The sequence below is a fragment of the Periplaneta americana genome, chromosome 7 (assembly GCF_040183065.1).
Source record: "Periplaneta americana isolate PAMFEO1 chromosome 7, P.americana_PAMFEO1_priV1, whole genome shotgun sequence".
Taxonomy (NCBI): Eukaryota; Metazoa; Arthropoda; class Insecta; order Blattodea; family Blattidae; genus Periplaneta; species Periplaneta americana.
In genome coordinates, this window is record NC_091123.1 from 13,049,248 (window position 1) to 13,059,346 (window position 10,099).

Below are 10,099 nucleotides of genomic sequence, written 5' to 3' on the forward strand. Positions count from 1 at the left end.
TTGCTGAAAATAAGAGCATGACAGGAAAGAACATGTGCAAATGAACCAAATATTAAGCCAAAAACGAAAGAGTAGACTGCAGTAATGCAAGGCAAAGAAATACACATTTTGTAACTTCTATTCTGTAATTTAGTTACAACTATAGATGAATTTTTCTACACTGCAGCAACCAATAAACAGTAAAGTGCAATATTGCATACACCTTTTGCAGTGCTTATTTCTCATCATGAACAAAATACAGTAAACCTCATTTTAACTTGCTAGTTCTTTAAGAAAGATTTCAACAGCAGAAGTACCCTAAAACAGTGTAATTGAGGAACATTTTACTCTGAATGGATTTGTGACCAGTTTCCTTACAAGAGTTACCAGCACACCACCAGCAAGAGTTCATTACAATCAATATCTCGATTGGAAGTAAGTTTGTGTGTAAATTATTACAGTACTTAATATTATTGCAATTTTGTGAAAATATTCTTCATCCTACAAAGTTTATTACTGATATGTCTCAGCTAATAGTAAATTTAATGAGTATGAAATATATGCAAACATAAAATATAAAAACCTACATTTAAAGGTCCCCTAAAATTTAGAAACAAATACTTTGTTTCTTACTATTTTAAAACTCATTATACTGATTATAGCAAAGAAATCCGCACTCCACAATGCCACTCTGTAAGCTGTGTATATAAATAAACATTGCTAGCAATCACCATCAGGCAGTTTACTGAAAGTCTATGACACAGTGGTGTGTTTTGTGAGGTGACTGGGATAAGGCCTTTCCAGTTTCAGCCCCAAAAATCTAATACAGAAGATAAAATTCGTACAATGAAGTGGAAAATAATCTGAGATACCAGTACTTCCTAGCATGATCACAGGGAGTGTGAAATACAAATACAGAGGAAGATCGTCATTTGTTACAAAAGTGGAACAATGAATAATAAAAGTATTGGATACACTACATTCCACAATTCATTTTTGTTATACTTATTTTCATTTACTACAATTTTTTCAGATATTCCATTTGCCATTGTCCTTGCAACTCTTTCTCTGTTGCATCCTGGTCTTCATCAGTCTCAATATTGTGTCATACTCTTTCTCATGTCCTGATCTTTGTGTATCTCAATTTCGTTTCATTCTCCCTCTCTGCCATCTCCTGGTTTTTGTCTCAATTTCGTGTCATTCTCTTTCTCTCTATTGTGTCGTCTTCATCAATCTCAATTTCACGTCATTCTCTTTCTATCATGTCCTTGTCTTCATTAATCTCAATTTCGTGTCATTCTCTCTCTTTGCCATGTCCTGGTCTTTGTCAACCTCAATTTCATGTCATTCTCTATCTCTCTATCGTGTCCTGGTCGTCATTAATCTCAATTTCACGTCATTCTCTTTTTATCGTGTCCTCGTCTTCATTAATCTCAATTTCGTGTCATTCTCTCTCTTTGCCATGTCCTGGTCTTTGTCAACCTCAATTTCATGTCATTCTCTTTCTATCGTGTCCTGGTCTTCATCAATCTCAATTTCGTGTCATTCTCTTTCTCTCTATCATGTCCTGGTCTTTGCCAACCTCAATTCCATGTCATTCTCTTTCTCTCTATCATGTCCTGGTCTTCGTCAATCTCAATTTCTTGTCATTCTCTTTCTCTCTATCATGTCCTGGTCTTCGTCAATCTCAATTTCTTGTCATTCTCTCTCTCTGCCATGTCCTGGTCTTTGCCAACCTCAATTCCATGTCATTCTCTTTCTCTCTATCATGTCCTGGTCTTCGTCAATCTCAATTTCTTGTCATTCTCTTTCTCTCTATCGTGTCCTCGTCTTCATTAATCTCAATTTCTTGTCATTCTCTCTCTCTCTGCCATGTTCTGGTCTTTGTCAACCTCAATTTCATGTCATTCTCTTCTCTCTATCATGTCCTGGTCTTTGTCAATCTCAATTTCTTGTCATTCTCTTTCTCTCTATCATGTCCTGGTCTTCGTCAATCTCAATTTCTTGTCATTCTCTCTCTCTGCCATGTCCTGGTCTTTGCCAACCTCAATTCCATGTCATTCTCTTTCTCTCTATCATGTCCTGGTCTTCGTCAATCTCAATTTCTTGTCATTCTCTTTCTCTCTATCGTGTCCTCGTCTTCATTAATCTCAATTTCTTGTCATTCTCTCTCTCTGCCATGTCCTGGTCTTTGCCAACCTCAATTCCATGTCATTCTCTTTCTCTCTATCGTGTCCTGGTCTTCATCAATCTCAATTTCGTGTCATTCTCTTTCTGTCTATCGTGTCCTGGTCTTTGTCAACCTCAATTTCATGTCATTCTCTCTCTCTGCCATGTCCTGGTCTTTGTCAATCTCAATTTTGTGTCATTCTCTTTCTCTCTATTGTGTCCTGGTCTTCGTCAATCTCAAATTTGTGTCATTCTCTATTGTGTCCTGGTCTTCGTCAATCTCAATTTCGTGTCATTCTCTTGCTCTCTATTGTGTCCTGGTCTTCGTCAATCTCAATTTCGTGTCATTCTCTTTCTCTCTATTGTGTCCTGGTCTTCGTCAATCTCAATTTCGTGTCATTCTCTTTCTCTCTATTGTGTCCTGGTCTTCGTCAATCTCAATTTCGTGTCATTCTCTTTCTCTCTATTGTGTCCTGGTCTTCGTCAATCTCAATTTCGTGTCATTCTCTTTCTCTCTGTTGTGTCCTGGTCTTCGTCAATATCAATTTCTTGTCATTAACTCTCTGTTGTGTCCTGGTCTTCGTCAATCTCAATTTCGTGTCATTCTCTTGCTCTCTATTGTGTCCTGGTCTTCGTCAATCTCAATTTCGTGTCATTCTCTCTCTCTATCGTGTCCTGGTCTTCGTCAATCTCAATTTCGTGTCATTCTCTTTCTCTCTATTGTGTCCTGGTCTTCGTCAATCTCAATTTTGTGTCATTCTCTTTCTCTCTATTGTGTCCTGGTCTTCGTCAATCTCAATTTTGTGTCATTCTCTTTCTCTCTATTGTGTCCTGGTCTTCGTCAATCTCAATTTTGTGTCATTCTCTTATTCTCTATTGTGTCCTGGTCTTCGTCAATCTCAATTTCGCGTCATTCTCTTTCTCTCTATCGTGTCCTGGTCTTCGTCAATCTCAATTTCGTGTCATTCTCTTTCTCTCTATTGTGTCCTGGTCTTCGTCAATATCAATTTCGCGTCATTCTCTTTCTCTCTATCGTGTCCTGGTCTTCGTCAATCTCAATTTCGTGTCATTCTCTTTCTCTCTATTGTGTCCTGGTCTTCGTCAATCTCAATTTCGCGTCATTCTCTTTCTCTCTATCGTGTCCTGGTCTTCGTCAATCTCAATTTCGTGTCATTCTCTTTCTCTCTGTTGTGTCCTGGTCTTCGTCAATATCAATTTCTTGTCATTCTCTCTCTGTTGTGTCCTGGTCTTCGTCAATCTCAATTTCGTGTCATTCTCTTGCTCTCTATTGTGTCCTGGTCTTCGTCAATCTCAATTCCATGTCATTCTCTTTCTCTCTATCATGTCCTGGTCTTCGTCAATCTCAATTTCTTGTCATTCTCTTTCTCTCTATCGTGTCCTCGTCTTCATTAATCTCAATTTCTTGTCATTCTCTCTCTCTGCCATGTCCTGGTCTTTGCCAACCTCAATTCCATGTCATTCTCTTTCTCTCTATTGTGTCCTGGTCTTCGTCAATCTCAATTTCGTGTCACTCTCTTTCTCTCTCTCGTGTCCTGGTCTTCGTCAATCTCAATTTCGTGTCATTCTCTTTCTCTCTATTGTGTCCTGGTCTTCGTCAATCTCAATTTCGCGTCATTCTCTTTCTCTCTATCGTGTCCTGGTCTTCGTCAATCTCAATTTCGTGTCATTCTCTTTCTCTCTATTGTGTCCTGGTCTTCGTCAATCTCAATTTCGTGTCATTCTGTCTCTCTATAGTGTCCTGGTCTTCGTCAATCTCAATTTCGTGTCATTCTCTTTCTCTCTATTGTGTCCTGGTCTTCGTCAATCTCAATTTCTTGTCATTCTCTCTCTTTGCCATGTCCTGGTCTTTGTCTCTCAATTTCATGTCATTCTCTTTCTATCATGACCTGCTCTTCGTCAATCTCAATTTCGTTTCCTGGCCTTTGTCTATCTCAACTTCATGTCCTGGTCTTTGTCTCTCTCAATTTCTTGTAATTCTCTTTCTCTCTGCTATGTCCTGGTCTTTGTCTCTCTCAATTTCTTGTCATTCTCTTTCTCTCTGCTATGTCCTGGTCTTTGTCTCTCAATTTCATGTCATTCTCTTTCTCTATCATGGACTGGTCTTCGTCAATCTCAGTTTCTTGTCATTCTCTCTCTGCTATGTCATGGTCTTTGTCTCTCCCAATTTCGTGTCATTCTCTTTCTCTCTATCATGGACTGGTCTTCGTCAATCTCAGTTTCTTGTCATTCTCTTTCTCTCTGCTATGTCATGGTCTTTGTCTCTCTCAATTTCGTGTCCTGGTCTTCGTCTTAATTTCGTGTCATTCTCTTTCTCTGTCATGTCCTGGTCTTTGTCTATCTCAACTTCGTGTCCTGGTCTTCGTCTTAATTTCGTGTCATTCTCTCTCTCTGCCATGTCTTCTTCTCACTGTATTGTTCTGGTCTTTGACTCTCTCAATTTCATGTCATTCTCTTTCTCTCTGTCATGTCCTGGTATTTGTCTATCTCAATTTGGTGTCATTTCCTCTGTCACTCAGTGTGACTATTACAACCAAAAAAATAACAATGTGGCATGATGTTGATTGTTCAAACGTGTTTCCTTCACTACTATGTACCTCATTACAAAACTAGCTATGAGGCTGGTCAGTGGAGTTGACATCACCACTCCCAGCTGGATTAACTAAACGAGTAAGTGGAGAATGGAAATTGATATAAACTCGGATTTTTTCAGAGCCCTTGTGCTGGTGTGTTCTTTCAGTTTAACACCCCTCCCATTGATTTTATCAGAGGCAGCCTTTAAGAAAAAAATAATTATTTCTCTTGATATTTGTTAAAAAGAGGTTTTAGTGTAAGTGGAATCTTTCTTATAACAACTAGGGTCCCTAAACAATCTAATCGATATCTGCTAAGAACACAACTTCAGTTTTTTTTCTCAGTGGGATACAGTTAATTTATGGCAAGTCATTATGTCTGCCCATTACATATGAAATATGAAGAGATAGTATTGTGGTGCCTAGTGATTCTAGGCTTGCGATCTCTGTACAGCAATTTTTCCCAAGCAATTTTCGGATTTTTTTTTTCTGTACTATACAGTAAAATAAGTAATATAGAAATACGTATGTAGTGGAACTGGCAAAAGATGCTATACATTATCATTAGAACAACCCACATTACGCTTCATTTTGCATGTAACTGTAGGACAAAGTAATAATGGAATGCAAAATCCTGAATACCCTATTTGTAACTATTATCAGTTTCTTTCAAAAGTACCTATGAATTTAAATTATATACAGTGAAACCTGCCCAAATCGGAACCTGAATAATCCGGAATCCTGTCTATTTCAGAACATTTTATTGGTCCCGGCGAAATTCATATGTATTATGTGTAATTTTTTCCTGAATAAAACGGAAACTGTCCAATGCGGAAACGGAAACTGTCTGCTACTGTTCAAAACTGAAATAATATTTTGGAAACACTACTTTAATGTAAACTGTATTTTGAAACAGTATGTGCTTTCAAGGAATGTACGAAATACGTAAGTCACTAAAATAAAAACAAGTTTTCTTTGTAAAATTTTTGAGGGTGCGAGGGTGTGTTGGCCTGGTGGTCATAAATTTTATTACCCTATTGACTAGGCAGACGACTCCTTTCAAAGATGTTCAATGCTTCACTCCTGTATAAGCTACTGTTGTAGCTGGGTAGAACGCAAGTGTATTAGTGATTTCGTGATAAAAAAGTTGCGTAATAATGTTGCACTATCATTAATTGATGAAGTAAAAGTTATCGAGGAAAATGAGAAACGAAGAGTATGGAAAATAATGTTGAAATTTATGAATGGAAAACTCAGGTGTAACTTAACACTTAATAAAATAAAGGCCGTATCATGATTGAGTGGCTTGGGGTCAATAATGGTTACATAAACAGAAACAGAAAACAACTGGTTACATAGAAATAAATGAACTGTTGTGGGAGTGGATTGTTCTTGCCCTTTCAAAGATCATGCAAATTTCTGGACCTATTCATCAAGATCATTCACCAATTAAATAAGTGACAGGAAGCTGATTTAATGTCAGTAGTGTTAAATGGAATATTTTGTAATTCCTACAATTTGCGGCATGCCATTTTGTTTTTCCATTTATAAAAATTATAAAATATTCCAGTTTAACTTCACACCTGAATAACATGGAAACCTGTCCATAACTGAAAAAAAATTAGGACCATGTCACTTCCGTCTTGAACAGGTTTCACTATACTACATATTGAAATATTATTTTGAACTTAAAATCTCTTTTAATCATAAGTCGACAATGTTATTCACATTTTATATAAACAAGGAATTAAAATTATAACTTTTTTCATTTTTGAATAAAGCGATCAATATCACTCAATAGGTCTACTGAAGGATGGGTGTACTTAGATTTCATAGCCATATTTTAGATAAGAAGTTGCACATTTCAGTATTCAGTATTGTTTCCAGTCAGTCTTCTCTGCCATCATCTTGCAGAGATTGACTAAATGCATGTTTTAGGTGAACCTCAAGAGTTTCTTCTTCTTTCCGAATTCAAAATCCACTTGAGTGTAAAGAATCTTCTCTCTACTGAGGCAGACAATGTAGGAATCATAACTGCTTTCATTGTCAACTTCCTTAATGTGTACATTTTGCTGAAATGTTTCTGACACGTGAAAAGCAGAAGGTAGGGACAACTTTCCTTCACTGTATATGTTGATATTTCTTTCAGTGGAACAGCTGCAGAGAAATGTTACCATTTGCATGTAGTAAAGATGAAAGAACATTTCTCAGGAGTGGCTAATGTTGGTCTAAATTCTCAACTTCCATTGATAAATTTATAGCATTACGACAGTCATTCATGTAGCTCGATAAGTTTTCACATGTAACACGAGAACAGATGGCAAAAGAAGTCACGCCAGCACAGATATTATATTACATTTGTTTACGAAGTCCACCAGAGATTTTACTTATAGTTCTAAGCAAGTATTTCATTTTCAACTAATCATTTTAAATTTGTTGTAGCTGCACTACCTTCAACTTTTAGGTTGATCTAACGATTCACTGAATTGAAACTGAGGTTGTGGTAAGTGTCTTGCCTTTAGTTATCTGCCCCATTGTGTTATTACAGGGCCTGAAGTTAGAACACATGTTTCTGTTTATTTTAAACCAGTGGTTCCCAAACTTTTTGAAGGTTCGACCCATTTTTGGTACCGGCACTTAAACCGATTCAATAATACAAATTCCTGTAAAATCTAAACTATAATTTTACTGAAAACCAGTGAATATTTCCCCCCCCCCCCCAAAAAAAACGACAAAAGTACAACTATATGGTGCAAATAACACGAAATATTATGTAAAAATAATTTCTAGTAAGTTACTTCGAACTTTTACTGACATGGCGCTGTGATAACAGTTCAATATAAATCGAAAATGATGCTCAAGCTATACATTACCCAACGAATCTACAAAGAGACTTGATTACTAGTTGACATCACTAGACAAAAATAAGTTTGATTCATTTCAATGTATTAAAGAACTGGTGGAAAATTTAGCTATGTACCGTAAGATGTGACATTTACAGAGTTTGTCTTTGCACACATGCAATTAAGTTTGCACGATTTAAAAAAAAAACAGCTTTTCGAATATTTTCAGAAAAAAACAACTACGATAATCGTAGATGGATACTGAGTTCGGTTTTAGACAGATGTATTCAACTACCTGAAATTAAACTGCATGACGAAAATAATTTATGGTATGTTGAAAGTACTCTTTTCGCACAGGGTACACCAAAATTCGATCAAAACTGCAGAAATAGTTGAGCTTTCAAAAGAAGCTTGTAAATGTTTGATAATATTTATAATATCGTATTTGTACAAAATAAGTTTATCGTCTACGATTGTGATTGAAGTAAAAGCGAGAAATCTCCTTGGACCTGAAATATTACGTGTGTATCGAATACAAAGTCCAGATTTGAGAGCTACTTCCTGAAAAACATTACTACATTAATTTTTTTATATAAATACGGAAACATTTTTATATGTTCAACATTATGGCTATATTTCTAAATTCAAAAATCGCCCTGAGTGGCACAGTTGGTATAGCGCTGGCCTTCTGTGCCCAAGGTTGCGGGTTCGACCCCAGCTCAGGTCGATGGCATTTAAATGTGCTTAAATGCGACAGGCTCATGTCATTTGATTTAGTGGCATGTAAAAGAACTGTGGGACAAAATTCCGGCACACCGGCAACGTTGATATAACCTCGGCAGTTGCGAGCGTCGTTAAATAAACCATAATTTTTTTTTTAAATTCAAAAGTAATGTATGTCAGTAAGGTGTTTCGGTTTTATTTTGTAAATCACCTCGCGACTCCCATCACGACCCTCACTTTGGAAACCACCGTTTTAAACAATGCAATAACCTGTCCTTTCTAGCTGGAGGTTCCGTTAAAGCTATCTGAAAGCTACAATAAACTGCTCAACAACTTCCAGTGAAAATGTAATGTCTTCAGTGCAGAGATATAACACATGGTCCCAACAAGTGGAGTGTAAAAACCGAGGTGCAAGCAATAACTTCACTGTACATCTGCATTGCAGTATTAAACTATTTTGTTTTCACTAGATGGGGTTTTCACTCACATCACCCAATGAGGCAACAAGAAAACTGACCATGTTACAATTGTAGGTACTGTTTTATCAACCACTAAATAAACATCACTTCTTTCGCATTTTCATTTAGTTACCTCCGAGGCCTGTTGCATAATGTTGAAATTACTATTTCATAGCGACAAAATTAGTAAATAATTTTAAAAAATTCATTTCCATTGCATAAATCTGTATTGGAAATTCCTCACAAGTGACAAGCACTAGTAATTACTGACAGTTTTATTTCTTTTACGAACGAATTGTTGCATAAAAATTTGTCATTTGTAAAATAATTTGGTTCTCATTCAATTTATAGACTCGGCAAATTCCCGACAAGTCATGTTGAAGTTGTTGAAGTTGTTGGAGTTGAACAATAACTGAACTATAAATTTTTCTTCTTTCCTGCAGTTTAATTTTTTTTATTAACTTCGATAACAAAGGAAGACTCGACTGCAGTTATGTCCTCACCTTCAGTTCTGATAAAGCGGCCAAGTTGCATTAGCAAAATTTATCACAGGAACATGCAAAGAACATTAAACCATAATAATTATCAATGAAAATCCAGGGACATTTCGGGAACGAATTTTTTCCTGAAAACAAAATTCAGGGACTGTCCCCGCGAAACGGGGATGTCTGGTACTTTACTGCAAACCCAGCATTATCCTTATTTTCCTCCTTCCTCTTAGTCTCCTCATACAATCCAGCTATCTTAATGTTCTGCCCCGAACTCTTTTCCCCTTAATCATTCCTTCCAGTGCATCCTTCAGTAGGCAGTTTCTTCTTAACTAGTGATCTAGCCAATTTCTTTTTCTCTTTCTAATCAGTTTCAGCATTATTCTTTCTTCACTTCACCCACTCTAACACAGCTTCATGTATTATCCTGTCTGTCCATTTCACTTGATCCCTCTGCTCCATATTCACATTTCAAATGATTGTAGTTGTTTCGCTTCACTTCGTCGTAATGTTCATATACAATGCCACAATCTACACGAAGCACTTCACTTATGATTAAAGGACTTTTCAAGTTAATTTTACGAATAATTATGCTTTATTAAGTTTTTAAAAACTATTTTCATAAAACTTGAACAATCAGAATCATGCTTAAGATACCAACCACATATTTAAAGTGGCATTATACTTTTTATGCTTTTGGGTTACCCTGATCATCATCATCCTGTCTTCTTTCCCCATTTATACAGTTCTCCTGACCACCCTCCACATCAGACCTCATGGCAGATGATCTCTGATTTTCCCCCCTCTTCTCAATTTTGTCTATTCTCTAGAGATAATAAAAACTTGTA